General features: G+C 38.0%; 1 protein-coding gene across 2 annotated transcripts in view; it reads right to left on the bottom strand.

Moving 5' to 3' along the window:
• The window catches only part of KCNB1 (potassium voltage-gated channel subfamily B member 1), a 195,363-nt gene that overhangs the window by 42,351 nt on the left and 134,362 nt on the right, over positions 1–18,650 (bottom strand). The gene's annotated exons all lie outside the window — the stretch shown is intronic.

Here is an 18,650-nt window from a genome sequence, read left to right as displayed (position 1 = left end):
CAAAGCATTTTTTTCTGCAACCTCTTAAGGTTGTAGAAAAAATACTTTAAAAAAAAAAAAGTTGGCCATGCCCACCCAGTCACATTACCCCCACCAAGCCACGCCCACAAAATAAGAACTGGTAGTAAAAAAATTTAGAACCCACCCCTGCAATGTCCATGCAGCTGCTGAATGCTCTCAGGCCCAGATATATCTTATATTGTAAGAAGATTGTTTTTGTATTCGTTTCCTGAGTGCTGTGCCTTAAATCTGAGACTGGAGTTCAGAACCATGCAATCATGGACAGCATATCTCTGGGTGACAGCTTGTATCTGTAGCTGGTACTCGGTATAATGATGGCATTTAGCTCCAAGTGTTGCAAGCTACTAAGAAGTATTTTGCTCCTGGGGTTAGGCAGAATGCCAAGTGCTGGCTCTGACCATAAAAACTGGCACAGCTCTACTGGACAGCTTAGGGACACCTGTTATTTTTTTTTTTTTTACAGGAGGATAAATGAATGGGCAAACTCAGAGAAGGAAGGAGAGCAACAACAGCATGCTTTTTCATTGCTGTTGGGAAACTTCCATTTCTCCCCTCACTTTATCAGGCCTATAGCTGCGATGAAGTAGGTTGCTAAGCAGTTTCTGGATGGATTTTATCTTTGCTGACTGCTGCCTAGCTGGGATTAGCACTGCCTACATTAGCACTGCCAAAGTTTTACCTGATTAGTCAATGTGAATCGTTGTAAGAAAACAGATATTACAAAATGGCACAAATCACAAATAATCTCCTCCCATAAGCAATCAATGTAGGAAACAAGCATGAAACAAATTTATCTATGGAGATTCTCAGTCATCCAGGTCATGGTTGTCCCAAAGGTGCTTTTTCAAGAGGCATCTGGACTTCCTGGTTTTTCTTTGAAGACGTTCCGCTTCTCATTCAAGAAGCTTCTTCAGCTCTGGCTGGATGGTGGGGAATGGAAGGATTTATACTCCTTGTAGACAACTGGTGATTTGCATTCTTTTAGAGAGTCATTGAGGCCACTTGGAAGTTTATTTGTGTCCACTGAGTAGTGCAAATGGGTTTGGAGCCTTCTTGGAACTGCTGAAAGGACTGTGTTGTAGGCTGGAGATAGATGATGTCGTATTCCCTCCCCCCACCATTTGTTGAGTGAGGGCTGTTCACTTTTGACATAGATGTCCTCTTTGACCCCTCTTTCAAACCAGCAGTCCTCTCTGTCCAAAATGTGGACTTTGAAACAAATTATTTATTTCCAATTTTCCCCCCATGGATTGTTGTTTAGCAACGAAAAATCTCAAGTTCATTATGATAATAATCCATAAATTATGCCATGTCTGTTTTTCTCCTAGAAGCTATCATAAAACAATAGTAAGGACAATACTTTTGATAATGAAATGTAAAGCAGAAATCACTTGGAAGCAAATAGACTGTTTCAAATCTATCCTGTCAAAACATTCTTTCTGTTGTTGAAGAATTATCCTGAGAGTTAAGAAGAATAGAGAAGCTGAATTCAGTGTCAGTCAGGAATATATTACATGGACTAGAATTATGGTTGACAAAGACTGCAAGTTGATTAATAGGACTATTTTTTTATTTTCTTTCAGGCTTGAATAAATACTGATTAGGAGAAAGGCAGTACTGATTAAAATATAGTCAACAAGAATTTAGAAAGGATTGATATCTCTTCAGGACTGAGTGTTGGTTTCTAAAATATATCTCAGACATCAAACTAACCACTGGCTGAAAGGTTTATTTGATAGTCCTAACATGGGATTCAGAAAGGTATATACAGTATATCAGTGGTGGGATTCAAATTGTTTTACTACCAGTTCTGTGGGCGTGGCTTGGTGGGCATGGCAGGGGAAGGATACTGTAAAATCCCCATTCCCTCCCCACTCCAGGGGAAGGTTACTGCAAAATTCCCATTTCCTCAGCTGGGACTTGGGAGGCAGAGAATAGATGGGGGCGGGGCCAGTCAGAGGTGGTATTTACCGGTTCTCTACTCAAAACTACTCAAAATTTCCGCTACTGGTTTTCCAGAACTGGTCAGAACCTGCTGAATACCACCTCTGCAGTATATCTATGGAGATGACCATTTAAATATAAAGTTTAGAAAACTGATTAACATTTTTGTTTTAAAGATATAGTGTAGTTGCAAAGAGAAGATTTAAATGGAACATGATAGATAGAGGCCTAGAAAAAAAAAATCAAAATCTTTCCACTATGTTATGTTTTCAGCTTGTCCTGCTGGGTAAATTAGCCTGATAATATAGCAATAGCACTTAGACTTATATACCGCTTCACAGTGCTTTACAGCACTCTAAGTGGTTTACAATGTCAGCACATTGCCCCCAACAATCTGGGTCCTCATATTACTGACCTTGGAAGGATGGAAGGCTGACTCAACCTTGTGCCAGTCAGGATCAAACTCCAGGCTGTGGGCAGAGTTAGCCTGCAATACTGCATTCTAACCACTATGCCACCACAGCCCCATGGAGTAATATAGAATTACCTATAAATCTAGGCAAATAGAAGCTTGAGAAACAAGACAATTTCTAGGAAGAATTGGGTATTGATGGTACAATGAATCTAATCTAATAAGAGAGGACTAGGCACATCATGGTTGAAGCTCATCTACAGCCATGAAGACTTCCCTGGGCATCTTTGGCTTGATCATTCTGTCTGAGCCAAACCTTCTGATGGGGTTCTTCTATGGGGTTACAATGAAAGAAATGCTCTAGATAAACTGCTATGAGCTCCTAGAGGAAAGGCAGGATAGAAGTCAATCAAACAAACAAATAAAAAAAAATGAGCCAAAAGTTATCCTTCCATATTTGCCATTTATATTTTACCACAATATATTCTGTTTGGTCCTTAAGCAGAGGTTGCATTTTGTCATGCAAGGTCTGGTGCAGCCTTGATGGAATAGATATAATCTACCTTTTGGCCAGAGCAGGGTTTTTTAAACTCGACAACTTTAAGATGTGTAGCTTTCCACTCCCAGAATTCCAAAGGATGGCACAAGAACAAACCAGAAGTAAACAGGGAAGCCAAAATGCACATCTTCATTTCCATATTATGTTATTTTTCAAAACAAATATAATTTATTGGCCTAAAAGAAACTGTGCTTTATTCATGGCCTTGTTGATATATTCTACTGTGACCAAAAACACAGAGAAAATATTATTGTTCAGTGTGATGTGAACATCCAGCCATAACCTTAATGATTCTTAAAAAAAACCCCATGCAATTAAATAGAATCCTTCAACCTCTTAACTAAATTAGTTTAAGAATATTTCACCAAAGAAGCTGACCCAGTCTTTATTCATTTATGTGCTTTTCTGTGATGGGAAGATGGATTTGGGTCAGTTTTCATGGCAGACAGTAGATTAGAATCTGGATCATCTCGTTCCAATCTAGTACCTTCATCACTACACCACACTGGCTGCCTATGTACTTCCACTGAACTTGTATCGAGAGATTGCATCTGCCATCTTTTCAAATTTAATCTATCTCTTTGGACCCATTAGCCAGGCTGATAATGTTGCCCAGGTATATCCAACCCACAGCAGATAACATGTGGTCCTGGACAGGTAGTAATGTGATCCTGCAAAGTAATTTAATTATACTGTGTTTTCCCCAAAATAAGACCGGGTCTTATATTAATTTTTGCTCCAAAAGAAGCATTATGGCTTATTTTCCAGTTAGGTCTTATTTTAGGGAAAATATAGTACTAAACGCCTCCATCTGGTTGATGATCTTAACTGGGGCTTATTTTTGAAGTAGGGCTTATATTATGAGCATCCTGAAAAATCATGCTAGGGCTTATTTTCCGATTGGGTCTTATTTTCAGGGAAACAAGGTAATAAATATATATATATATAAAAAAAGGAAGATTATTATTTATATCCATTAACTATATATTTATATGCAGCCCAAGAGAATTCCTCAATTCACTCAATGTGGCCCAGGCAATCCAAAAGGTTGGACTTGCCTGATGTTGGCTCAAACTTTGGGTCCAAACATAAGATGAGCTTGAGGGTTGAATGTGTTGTCTATTTGATATCAGCATTTTTATTTAACCAGATGAATTCATGAAGCTCATAACATCCCTGCACCATAGTGGCTGGTATTTAAGGTATTTGACTATGATTCTGGAGGTCACAGATAACCATCAAGAGTAGCAGCCACTCACAGTTAATCTTTAATGAATTTCCTATTTCTAAATTGGTGCCCATCCCATCTGATGGCAGCCCATTCCACAGTTGATTTATAGATGAAATACAATTATTGTACTTTATTGGGATTAAATGTTCCCATCATTGGTAACAACACTGCAGGAGAAGGGGAATGATTTTTTTTTCAAAACTAAAGATTATTGTGAAGTTTGGAAATTGCACAACCACATACATCCACTCAATATACCTAATCGTTTATTAAACTGTTCCCCTTTATCGTTTATAAATGTCAAATTTTAAGTCACTCTACAGTCAAAATAATACTGCTTGAAGAAAACATCGACAAATCAGATGACTAAACAGCCAACGGCAGGATTTTCTTAGTGAGACTGTGATACTGGCAGCCACCCAAGTTATTTTTGGCCATCAGGCAAGATATAGAAAACAGCTGGGTGGTGTCTTCCTCTATGCAAAAGAGATGATGAACTGCATGAAACTGCCTTTATTAAATGGATGTAAAAAAATTGGCTAAGAGAAAACAAGGCATTCCCTTAATGCTAAGTTTACAAAATCAATTCTGCCTCTTGCTAGGTGGCAGGGTTCAAAAGGCAGAAGTACTGAAGTTGGAATTAATGTACATTATATTATCTGCTGCTGTTGCATTTCTCTGAGTTGTCCTTAAATAGCTTTTAGCCTGAAATCGCTGACATTTTTATTTACCAACTAATAATTCAATAGTTGCTGAGTTTGGCGGCATCACCCGCGGCATCACCTGCTTTTAGAAACGAAATCAGGAAACGAGCTTTCTTGCTAGCATTCAGAACATTCAGAATGTTGTGCTTTGGGACCTGCTGCAAGAACATTATTGTTATTATTATTTTTGATAAAAATTATAGATAGCGCTTCTCCTTCGATAGCATACAAGAATGAATGAATGAATGAATGAATGAATGAATGAATGAATGAATGATAGATAGATAGATAGACAGATAGATAGATAGATTTTTTTCTGGGCAGCAAAACATAGAACTGCAGTCTTCTTTAATCTTCTTTAATGCCTTTTAGACACCAAGTCCCACAAGGTATATATTGTCTAAAGTTCAATCAGCCCCATAGCTTTCCAAAACATGTGTGTGGGGGGAGGCAGCAGTAACCAAATATTAAAGGATGGGGCTGCCCAGACCACACTATTTAACCAAAAAATGTTTAGAGATGGATGATGGAGATTTAAGGAGTGGTAGCCAATGCTAGCTTCACTAACTATGGACTTGAATACAATATAAATTATAATTAAAAGTCCAATTTACCCCTGGGCTTAATGAACCAGATGTACCCAAAAGAAATATAATCCATGATGTATGTTAAGACTTACAGTATTTTATTTATTTTGTGTATAGGGTAAATATTTATGAAATAAATGAAACAAGTCCTGTGAAAAGGACTATCTAAACAAAAAATACCAGCATAAAAATGAATGGCCTCCTCTTTCAATCCATTCAATTAGAAGCATAACTAGAACTAGTTTTGTAACTACTCTACTAAGCAAGCAAGAGTGATTTGAGCCAACTCTGCCCTATATTAATCTAATAAACTTTGGCTGTGCTCATCACAATGAAGTTCCACCACACATTATGCCTACTTTAAAGACATTTCTCAGGATCTTTATTAAAAAAAATCATTAGTGCCTATTCATATTTAAAAAAATGGTGAGAAAAGCATTTTTAAGGTTTTGGGGCTCTACCAATCCACAGTCAAAGGCATAATCTTGAAGAGAGAAGCAATAGTAATTATTTTGCTCCAAGCAATTGGAGCAAAATAATGCAATCCAAGCAATTATTTTGCTTTCAACTGGTAGTTTTTAAGAAGAGATTGGATAACCATTTCTCTGAAATTGTATAGGGTTTTTTGCCTAGGCAGGGGGTTGGACTCAGGGGTGAAATCCAGCAGGTTCTGACAGGTTCTGGAGAACAGGTAGTAGTAGTAGTAGTTTGGAGTAGTTTGGAGAACTGGCAAATGCCACTCCTGGCTGGCCCAGAGTAGGGTAGGAATGGAGATTTTGCAATATCCTTCCCCCAGGAGTGGGGAGGGAATGGAGATTTTGCAGTATCTTTCCCCTGTCTACTAAGCCACACCCACCAAACCACGCCCACAGAACCAGTAGTAAAAAAAAACTGGATTTCAACACTGGTTGGACTAAAAGACCTCCAAGGTCCCTTCCAATTCTGTATTCTTATTCTTATTCTTATTCTTATTCTTATTCTTATTCTTATTCTTATTCTTATTCTTATTCTTATTCTTATTCTTATAAAGACTGACTATCCTGTCAAAATTACTCCAAGAATACCACTTCAAATCGTCAAGGAAAATTGCCACAAAGAAACCTGGAACGCCTCCAGGCTTCTGCAGGCCTCTCTTATCCTGGCTAAAGTCAGTGTTCATGATTATATCAGAAAAATACTAGGCAAAAAGGGAATTCATGGGAGAGAGTAAAGAAGAGGAAACCATTGTTCATTAGAGAGAACATGGTAATCTCATATTTGTTAAAAAGTACCTGGATTGTTCTCCAGTTTCTAGAAGAATCTTCCATAGATAGATTAGTCACAATTGTAACTTACATGGATGTCATTAAGTTTGGCAGAAACAAAAAACAACACTCTACAATTAGGATCTCATGCCAATTGTCATGTTTGTCACAGGTTTGTAGGAGGTTTTGCTGCCCTGGGATCTGGCCATTATTGAAGGAAACATGAATTCTGCTTTGATTCATATCAGGCTGTATGTCCATCAATTGAAGCTGAATCTTAAATAAACAAATATATAACCAAATCCTCAAGATGTTCATTAAGACTGTGAGCAAAAGTGGCTGCAGCAAGCAAATATTTCACTAAAGCAATGAAATGAGTGCCATGCTGTCACAGCACAATTCCTGCGTATATGTTTGTGTGTGAAATTGCAATGCTCATGTCTGCATCCTGATTCTAGAGTGCACATTTAGAATAGAATAGAATAGAATAGAATAGAATAGAATAGAATAGAATAGAATAGAATAGAATAGAATAGAATAGAACAGAACAGAACAGAACAGAACAGAACAGAATATCCATGGGGTATCAGACTCCTGAATGAAAAATAACTACAACAACATAGTATGAGTGACTTGTGGCACCAGCACAACATGCAATAAATTCACACGGTGCAATAGGATTGGTGATTGTTAGCAGGATTCACTGGGATAGGGATTTTTTAAAATCTTTCACTGTGAGTTGTATTGTGTTGGGGGTGGTGGTGCACGAAGGGAGGCTCAGCCAATCTCATAGTACACATGCTGTACTCTGACAATAAAGGTTGAACAGAATAGAACAGAAGTTGGAAGGGACCTTGTAGGTCATCTAGTCCAATCCCCTGTTCAAGCAGGAGACCCTATACCATTTCTGACAGATTGTCCAGTCTATTCTTAAAAGCTTCCACAACTTCTGAAGGCAACTTCTGTTCCATTGGTTGATTGTTCTCACTTTGTCATTTGCTCCTTCTTGTTCCCTTGCAAACGTCCATGCATGCTAGCCTTTCCTTGTTCATCTGTAAATCTTATGGTGGTCAAAGAATCACAGTGCTAGGATGATGTACTATTTTTTATATTCATAAAAAAGTTCATGATCTTCTGCAACATTGGGGGCCTTGTGCATAAATCTCACCAGGCTCAAGGTTGACTCAGCCTTCTGTCCTTCAGAGGTGGGTAAAATGAGGACCCAGATTGTTGGGGGGCAATATGCTGACTCTGTAAACCGCTTAGAGAGGGCTGTAAAACACTGTAAAGAAGTAAATATGTCTAAGTGCTATTGCTATATTACCGCCTAAATTATAAACTCTCATCTTATACTTCTCCAAAAGCTTTTTTTTTTTTAAAAAATGCAAGCCATTCTTTTTCATATTTCATATTTTTCATGCAATGCTCCTGCCATATATGTTTCTAAACATAGATTACTGGCATATTAATTTTTCAGAAATATAATTACTGCTGTTCTTATACAGCTTCAGTAATGTATTTTCTTTTCAAGCATTTTCTCTGTATACTTTAAATTAGGGGAAAAAACCAGAATGCTAGCCAGACGTCATTCGATTTTAGAATTCATCATGCTAGTGTCAGCCAGTGGGAACAGAACACCTGCATTTGCTCCCAATGGAATCCTTGGTGAAATTCAACATCTATTCGCTTTTTTTTGTCTGGAGGCTGCTTAACATGGACCATATTTTTAAAATTTTGACAAACATAGCTGAAGACCACATGGGCGTCTTCTCTCCACACAGCATGTGCTTATAATTAGATAAAAATTAGAATGCTAACTATTATATGAATTATACATGAACTTTGCATATGGCATTATGCTCAAATACTACATGCATCTTTTTTAAAATGTTAACTCTACTCCAAACATTAACCTGGAATAAAGATGCATTGTGCAAATAAACAGAACCTCTATCAATATTGGACTCTAACTTGATGCTATTAAAATGCTGGATGAGAGGCTTTCTTACCGTACTTGATGTGAAGAGTGAAGAAACTTACTTACTTACTTACTTACTTACTTACCTACCTACCTACCTACCAGGGGTGGGTTCTAAATTTTTTTTACTACTGGTTTTGTGGGCGTGGCTTATTTTGTGGGTGTGGCTTGATGGTCATGTGACAATTCTTTAGGATTTAGCAGAGGTACTGGTCTACCAGGCTTTTAACTGTTTGCAGAGCTGTACCGGTCTACTCATTTGTTTTTGGAGCGTTCCGGTCTACCCATTTGTTTTTGGAGCGCACTGGTCTACCACCACTCTGCCTTTTACTGCTGATCAGCTGTAGGGCAGCCCTTTGAAGTGCTGCGGCAAGAGTTTAAACAGTTGTTTTCCTTCTAGCCGATCAGCTGGGACTCGGGAGGCAGCGAATAGATTGGGGGCGGAGCCAGGTAGAGGTGGTATTTACCGGTTCTCCAAACTACTCAAAATTTCCACTACCAGTTTGCAAGAACTGGGGAGAAACAGTAGCAACCCACCACTGCTACCTACCTACCTATCCATCCCATCCATCCATCCATCCACCCACTTCTACCCCACCCATCTAAGTAAGTGACTGGGTGCTTTACAATACAATAAAAATCTCATAATAATAATAAAAAGGAACAAAATTAAAACAGAATTTAAAAGGTTATGGCATTAAGATTAAAAGGTTAAAGAAATAAAATGCTGGAGAAAACATCTTCATGACACCAAGCGCCCCCATGGTCACAAAGCATTATCCAACATCCATGCCAATTGGCAGGGCCAGGGCTTCAAATGCTTTTTGGAGGCCAGAAGAGTGGGGATTACTTCACCTCTGGGGGTACGATGTTCCAAAGGGTAAGGGCAATGGTAGAGAATGCTCTCTTCCTGGATCCTATCAGATATGTGTCAGAAAACAGCAGCAGAAAAATCAGCCTGTAGCAGCTATTTGTCCTGCTTTTGGCCAGGTCAGAACTGATTATTAAAATATTATTATTGTGTTAGAGGGGACAGCCCCACTTTTTTGGGGGGAGGGATGCCTTGAATCAGTTTTGACTCCTGGAGACTACATGGAAAAGTCTATTCAAAACCCACTAACCAACTTCTCCAATACCAAAATAATAACCCAACCTCCCCACAAGAGAAACTGTGTAAGAATACTGTTTTAGACGAGCATAGACACACTTCAGCAATCCTGAACATCAGAAAAAGGAAAGAGATCATCTATACAACATGTTCCAACAAAATGAATATCCATGCAACTTCATCAAAAGTGGCTGACCACTCAACCCAATATGGCACAACCAACACAAGCTGTAAAAAGAATAACACTGCCCTATATTGAAAACACATAAAAAACGATCAACACATCAGTGGTGGGTTTCTACTGGTTTGCCCCGGTTCGGGCGAATGGTACTGGTGGTGGCGGGAGGCTCCGCCCACCTGCCCAGACATCATCACAGATGCTCTGTGCATGCGTTCCGAACCGGGAGCGAAGGTAAGTGGAACCCACTACTGAACCACATGGCACCAAGGTAGCGCACAAGCCAACTGAAGCCCCCCCCAAATATCCTAAGTAAGCCAAAAGATCCAGAAGCCCCCAGAAGGGAGGGAAAACAGGAATCATCTACAACATACATTAGTACAAGGACTAAAATAGCCACTGTGTAGGACAAAAAGGCAGAAAACTAGCAGAATGCATCTATGAACACCAACTAACAGAAGCATGATGAAAAATTCTTTAATTTCACAATACATGGACAGACTTAACTATAGTTAACTGGGAAACTGGGAAACTTCTTCTCAAATGGAATGAGAAACAATGAACAATCAGTTTACATACATAAAAACACTCATAGAAACAAAATATTGCATATACCGGCAAAAGTATGTATACTACAAAGAATAATATTTTCCTACTGATATTTCATGCTCTTTTATGGACTCTCGAAACCTTTGGCTTTGTTATTACTGTTGGAGATTTTTTTTTTTATTTGGGTCCTGTTTTATTAAATAGTTCTTTACATTCTACAGTTTTGGCTCTAATGTAACATACTCCTCCTTTCAGCCTCATCTGGTTTTCCTTGCAATCCTCTTTTGAATATGGCCCATTGCTTTCTATCAAAGTATGAAAGTAGTTGAAAAATAGTTGCCTGCCCCTTCTTTATTGAAAGGATAATGTGGGAAGCAATATTCTACTTTTTCTAATGGAGCAGAAGAACTGATGCCTTGAAGGGGAAGGAGAGAGATAATAGAAAGTTAGAAGATGTTTGCCCTTTCCCTGATGTGAAAGGAGGCACTACGTGGATATAACAAAAGCACCCTGTTTATGTTAGAAGGTGAAAGTATTAGTAGAAAAAAGCAGGCTTGGCACCCTTGTAGGAATATAGAAATTAAAGGTACTGGATCAAAGCATACCCTATTTCCCCCAAAATAAGATATCCCCTGATAATAAGCCCAATCGGGCTTTTGAGCGCATGATAATAAGGCCAAGCGCTTATTTCAGGGTTCAAAAAAAAAAATAAGACAGGGTCTTATTTTCGGGGAAACACGGTAGTAAGGCCATCCCATGTTGTTATCAGATGCTACATTTGATTTAATTTTTGCTTGTTAATCATTTCTATGTAACAATTGTGGGAGCATCATAGTAACTAACAAAGATTACACACCAACCCTTCTTTTAAAAAAGATGTATTATTTTGAGAATGATAGAAAGCAGTTTAAGTCTTACTAAAAGCCCTAACTAAATTTAAAAGTCTTGAGAAATGGGCCTGGAAGTTGAAGACTGACAGATAAATAATCTACATAAATAATTTCTTCTGAGCAGGATGGCATTTCCAACTAATGGAGAGTTATGAAATGTTGGCCTTGGTTGCTTTATATAGAGAATTAAAAACAGAAAGAGCTATAGCTTAATAGCATTCTAGAGTGTAGAAGGTGAAAATACAAGAGCTCAGTTCCCCCGCCCCACTTTATTTATTTCTTTCCTCTTTTAATAATATTGTTATGGGACACAATTAGATGATTAAAATTAATTTAAAGGCTTTATTAGGCATCAGCTGTAATTTCAGTTGCATTGGCCACACTTCTGCTTAGAACTGGGATTATGTAATACAATTTTATACACACACAACTACATAAAATATCAGGTTATATTAAAAGGAAACAGTAGAAGTTAAATTCTTCATTAGCTATTTAAAACCCAGTATTTTCAATACAGTTAGAGATAAAATATAAAGAAATCCCCTTCTCTGCTTGGATAAATTGGCTACTCAGAAACCTGCAAACATAAATCCTGTCAAATCTGTGGCTTTTGCATTTCTGCAAAGCCTGATCCCTGTTAGATGCAGTCTGGGCTTTCCTTCTCACTCTGACTGGAGAAGCAGAAAAAAATGGGAGGTTTTGGCTTAACTATGACGTAAGAATTTATCAGATATTCTCAGGAATTGAGCTGAATCTGTTAGATGACTCCACTGATGCTAAGGCATTATTTTTTGCAGCAGCAACTGCAACTCTCTGACATTATATAAAAATGAACATAAAAGTAACATTTAAAGCATGGAAGACCTCCTAAGAGAGGTTGCCAAACGTTGCAAGCTTTTTGTACACATATATGTGAAATCTTGCAAGTTTCTGATATTCTCGTGTGACCTCCAGTGAAAGGGAGGACAAAATAGGTAAGATGGCTATTATGGCATTGTGATCCAACTCATACCTCTTGTTTTCATGTCATGATTGCATGTACATAGAAAAGAATGAGCTTGGATTACAATGCTAATAATGCCCTCTTGCCCAGTTGGATCTCCCATGGACTCCACTGGAAAGGTTTTGGGAGACCTCAAGGTGATAATGACAAAAATATATGATAAATTGAGGGACGGCCTTGAAAGGCCTGAAACATTTGCCAGAGCCTGAGCTCAGCCCACCAACTTTCCTGTGATTTTCTATACTTATCATAATCTTTAATCTGCATTTAATGGATATGCCAACTCTTAATAAATTGACTGATTGTATTTATACATTTGGATTTTATAAGGAAGAATGTTAAGCAATCTTCCTGAAGGAGTTTATAGCTAGGCTACCAAAATCTGTGACACCTAGTTGAAGGTGGTTTTTTTTTTTAACCTTTTTGTTATGATCTAATAGTTATCCAAACTTTTGCAGTAAAAGATGATGGAGTCAAAAAAAAGTATCTGTTTTGTGCCCTGTTCAATCAACAAATCAGGACTGTAATATATTATACATGAGTGACAGCAATTTAACATAATTAAAAAGGAAATGGACATTTTTCTATCGTTATTTTCTATGGTTGTTTAGAAGGTATTTCCCCCAAAAACAAAAGCAGAAGGTTTTAGCTGATGAAATTTAATACACTGTTAAATTCAGCTAATTATCATTTAAGGGAAAGTCATTTACCAGCTAGCAGCTTCACCAATTCTTTTCTTTTTCCTCTTATGATTTGTGAGCACTGAAGGAAGGTGGCAGGGAAGAAGCTGTGAGTTTATTTATTTTCAGAAAGATTGATAATATGCCTTTGTAGGACATTACTTGCCTAGCTTATTTACAATTTGTATGAAAGTGGCATTAAAAATTTAAATGCAAATGAACAATCCTGTCTATGCAAGTAGCTAGAAATGGACATAAAATACCTCAATTAAGTACAGACTGAAAACAGAAAGTTTCACTTTAAGGCCATATAATACTCTGATTTCTCTTTAGATTCTATATATCTTAAATAGGACCATAGAGCTACGGGCCTGTGAATGCAATGGCTCTTTCAAATTTATTTCACTGTTTGATTTTATTTTTTTAAAATGCATGACAAACAACAAACAAGTTTCAAGCAGCTTCTCTATTTACTGAAATGAAATTTAAACTTTTATAACTTATATAAAAATGTTGGAAAATTAGGCCAATAATTATCCTTGATTTTCCATCAGTGCTTGATTCTTCTAAAACCACAGTGGTAGATAAATTTCTACCACTAAATTTCACCCCATTCATGGGGAAGAGGTTCTGCTCTTTTTTTTTTTGCTTATATGCCGCCCTTCTCCGGAGACTCAGGGCGGCTTACAGTGCGTTAAGCAATAGCCTTCATACTTTTGTATATTTATACAAAGTCAGTTTATTGCCCCACAATCTGGGTCCTACCTTTGAAAGGATGGAAGGCTGAGTCAAAATTGAGCCTGGTGAGATTTGAACTTGCAGTAATTGCAAGCAGCAGATGTTAATAACAGTGCTTTAGTCCATTGTACTACAGGCTCCTGTACATCTGTGCACTGGTACAATGTATGTTCAAAAGAGGCAATGCTTAGGTCATGATGCCATGACTCTGCTCAAGAAGCAATGGATGGAAACCATGAAAATGGATGGAAGAAATCTAGAGCTAAGGACAAATTTCCTGACAGAGAAGAACAATTAATCAGTGGAATGACTCCATTAATCTGGAATTGCCTCTAGAAGTTGTGGGAGCTCCAACACTGGAGATTTTTAAGAAGAAGATTGGACAACCATTTAGAATAGAATAGAATAGAATAACAGAGTTGGAAGGGACCTGCCAAACTCCTGCCCAGGCAGGAAACCCTACACCATGTCAGACAAATGGTTATCTAATATCTTCTTAAAAATTCACAACTTCTGCAGGCAAGTTGTTCCACTGATTAATTGTTTTAACTGCCAGGAATTTTTTCCTTAGTTCTAAGTTGCTTCTCTCCTTAATTAGTTTCCACCCATTGCTTCTTGTCCTACCCTCAGGTGCTTTGGAGAATAGTTTGATTCCCTCTTCTTTGTGGTAGCCCCCGAGATATTGGAACACTGCCATCATGTCTCCCCTAGTTCTTCTTTTAAACTAGACATACCCAGTTCCTGCAACCTTTCTTCATATGTTTTAGCTCCAGTCCTTTGGAGTGGAGCACTGTAGTAGCATTTGTCTGAAATGATGTAGGATTTCTTGCTTGAGAAGGGGGTCGGATTAGAAGACCTCCAAGATCCTGGATAGCTCTGCAGACAAAGGCGCTGTAATTTAACACCAGCTGTCTGCAATTAAAGTAAGTTTGAATCTTGCCAGGCTCGAGGTTGACTCAGCCTTCCATCCTTTCTAAGGTAGGTAAATTGAGGACCCAGTTTGTGGGGGCAATAAGATGACTTTGTATAAAATATACAAAAGTATGAAGGCTATTGCTTAATGCACTGTAAGCCGCCCTGATATTTATTATCAAATAAATAAATTAAAAAAAAGATCCAACTCTGTTATTCTGCTTTCATCACTGTTGGCTGCCCTGTTGCTACAGCTTTCACCTGATGGCATAATTTATGTCAACTGATTCATTAGATTTATGTCCCACTTTCAGGTATTCAAGGAGACAGGGAACTGATTTCTGATTTTACTTTGAAGATGTTGAAGAAGCTTGGATGACAAATGAGAAGCGAAACATCTTCAAAAAACAACAACAACAACAACAACAAGAAAATCCAATTGCCTCTTGGGGGAAAAAAAGCACCTTTGAGACAACCATGACCTGGATGACTGAGAATCTCCACAGACATCTCTCCTTTAAACTTTTTCTCCACAAAAACCACAGGTAGTTTGGGCTAAATGAAATTCCATGGTTAAGTGGGAGCTCAGTGGATTGGAAGCTTAGACCTGGCTTTATGCATAATAATATATATATTATACAGTTAATTTAAGTATGATTAGGATCACTGAAAGATTGAATCTGTTGTAGTAGCATTTGGCAACTGGATGCCTGGACTTCAGTTCCCAGAATTTGCCAGCCAGGTTGGCTGGAGAATACTGGGAGTTGAAGTTCTGACATCTTAAAGTTGCTATGGTTGAGGTACATTGTATTATAATATCTTTTACTCCAAAAGCTTTTTCAATTTAGAAATTTAGTGATCTTATATAAAATGATATGACTACATTCTTCAGTAATACATTTTTGTCAATTTATTTGGCCACCTGCATCCAATTTTTATCTTGTGGTCTATTTCACATTTAATGGAAAGTGTTATGAGCATGCTTTAAGGACATAGCAGATATACGCTCTCCAGGCTATTGTTGGGGGATAGCTCTGGCACAAGTTGGAACCATCTATTCTGTATAGTGTAAGGATTTAAATTAAAGCATTCCTTTGATTTAGATGATTGCTTAGCCTTCCCTTGAGTACAGATGATGGAGAATCAGTTCTCTGCATAGGTGACTGGTACTATTAGGATATTTTTCAACTAAAAGCCTATTTTTCTGCAATATAAATATTATCTATGTCGTTTGCTCTATATTAGGGGTGCCCAACCCCCAGTCCGTTGACTTGCAATGGTCCGTGGCACGCCAGTACCCGGCGGTGAAAACAAGTGACATCCCATCCACTGGATGCAGGCAGTACACAAAAACACGCCCCCTCCAGTTCTCCATGGAGCTGGTCCCTGTTGCCCAAAAGGTTGGGGGCTGCTGCTCTATATGATACAGAGCAGGGCATGATGTGTGATTCCCCCTTTAGATACTTGAGTTCATATCTTCCCTTGGTTATCTTTTCTGAAAGCTATACATGTTCAGTTCCTTTTCTCTCGCCTTAAGATTTCATTACAACTTCCATAATCATCCACATTGCCCTTCTCTGCAGGCTTCATTTTTTTAAAAAGCCTCCTTAAAGTGTAGGGTGCCATGCTGAAAGTAGGAGTCTGACCTATTGGAAATATTATCTTCTGTTATTTCAACAAGATCTCAGTTATGGATAAGCGTTGACAGCAAACTATGTTTTATGCAAGACTTTCTATGGAATGCCAGGAGACATAGCTTTGAGCTGTAAATAAGGCCAGGACCTATTAACTTCATAAATGAAAGCACTGTAGTTATTTTATTAAAGCTAACTTGTAGCATATGACTTTTTAGGAACTTAGGTAAGTGAGATTTAAGCAGATTTACTTCTTAATTAATGGATATAGTAGTTAATTTTTGTTTGGTGGTGGAGACATCTGGAAAGATGTTTGGATATAAGCATAAAATGACTGCCATGGTGGGCATGATTGATAAAATACTCATGTATCAGAGTTATCTTTACAGTTCTGCTGACTACTGCCAAATACATCTTGCACGTTTTTTATAGGCAGGTGAACATGGTTCCAAAATACTAGTCTGTAACCAATACTGTTTTTAAACTCTATGTGGCTATAAGCCTAGAAGCTTCAGAGCATTTATGAAAATTTATAAACAGAGGCATAGAATCAAAATCACAGGAAGTATTAGCACCTTTATAAAACCTTAGTAAGACTACACCCGCAATACTACATCCAGTTTTGGTCTCTACATCCCAAAAAAAAAGATGTTGAGACTTTGGAAAAAGTGCAGAGAAGAGCAACTGAGATGATTAAAGGCCTGGAGACTAAAATATATGAACAACAGTTGCAGGATTTGGTATGGCCAGTCTAGAGAAAAGAAGGACTAGGAGTGACATGATAGCAGGATTCCAGTATTTAAAGGGCTGCCACAAAGGAGAGAGGGTCATCTTATTTTCCAAAGCACCAGAAAGCAAGACAAGAAACAATGGATGGAAACTAATCAAGGAAAGAAGCAACCTGGAATTAAGGAGAAATTTCCTAACAGTGAGAATAATTAACCAGTGGAACAGTTTGCCTTCAGAAGTTGTAGGTGCTTCAACACTGGAGGTTTTTAAGAAGTGACTGAACAGCCACTTGTCTCAAATGGCTTAGGGTCTCCCACTTGAGCAGAGGGTTGGACTGGAAGAACTCCAAGGTCCCTTCCGGTTCTACTCTGATTGATTGATTGATTGAAAACGGTTATGCTGGCAGTTTGCACCATTCCAGGATCTCATCTTTTAAATTAAAAACACAAAAGCTTGGCAGAGCCAAAGACATGTATGTAAGAATAAAGTTTTTGCCATCTATCCCATCACAAGTGTTTTTTAAGATAGTCACAAATAGTCTCAGAAGACTTGGGAAGGGCTTCGAAGTAGCCATACCAAGCTTTGAAATGGCTACAGCTACTTTGTGGTTTTGAGGGGTGGATCCAGAGAGTTCCTTGAATTAGTGAGTTTTCTATAAGAGAAACATTCATCGGATGGTTTTGTATTTTTCATTTTAATTCATTTTACAAATTCTATTGCTTTATTAAGAATTTATCTGTATGTTCCCCCACTTTTCTGGAGTGATGTTTGTATTCCAGTTAAATGAATATAATTCCCTTGCTCTGGTAACAACATCTTGGATGTAACTTCTGGCACAAATGATATGTTTCTAGATTCTGAATAACTCTACAGTGTAATAAATGAGTTTTGCCTAGTTCAATTTATTTGTAATTTTGCTAATTTCATTTCCTGTTAATTCATAGTTGTCTCTTGATTAACAGCACCACAGTTAAAGTCTAAATGTGCATCAAATACCTAAAAACAATACAGCAATCAGACATATGTCTAATATTTAACAAAATAACAGAGTTGGAAGGGCACTTGGAGGTCTTCTAGTCCGACAACCTGCTCAGGCAGGAAACCCTATATCGTTTCAGACAAGTGGCTGTCCAGTTTCTTCTTAAAAGCCTCCAGTGATGGCTCATCCACAATGTCTGCAGGCACTTTAAGAGGAACTCATTGAAGGCTACAGCCCACTCCAAATTCATAATGCATCTTACTAGCCACATAAAAAGACCTGCAGTGCACATGGATTAGAGAACAAATGAAAGTATACGATATCATCAAGAGAGTAAAAGAATGGAAATGGAAATGGGTTGGTCATATAGCAAGAAGAACTGATGGCAGGTGGACCAAGGTAGTCATAGAATGGATCCCAGTTGATAAAAAGCATCCACAAAAGAGACCTACAATGAGATGGATCGACAACATCAGCAAGTATTGCAGCAAAAGAAAGCTCAGGATTGTATTGGTTGGAGACATGCAGAAGAGGCCTTCATCCTGCAGTGGATAGACAGTGGCTAAAATG

The sequence above is a fragment of the Pantherophis guttatus genome, chromosome 3 (assembly GCF_059756535.1).
Source record: "Pantherophis guttatus breed Tessera chromosome 3, ASM5975653v1, whole genome shotgun sequence".
Taxonomy (NCBI): domain Eukaryota; kingdom Metazoa; phylum Chordata; class Lepidosauria; order Squamata; family Colubridae; genus Pantherophis; species Pantherophis guttatus.
Note: the sequence above shows the minus strand (reverse complement) of the source record. Positions and strands in the feature narration are given on the sequence as shown.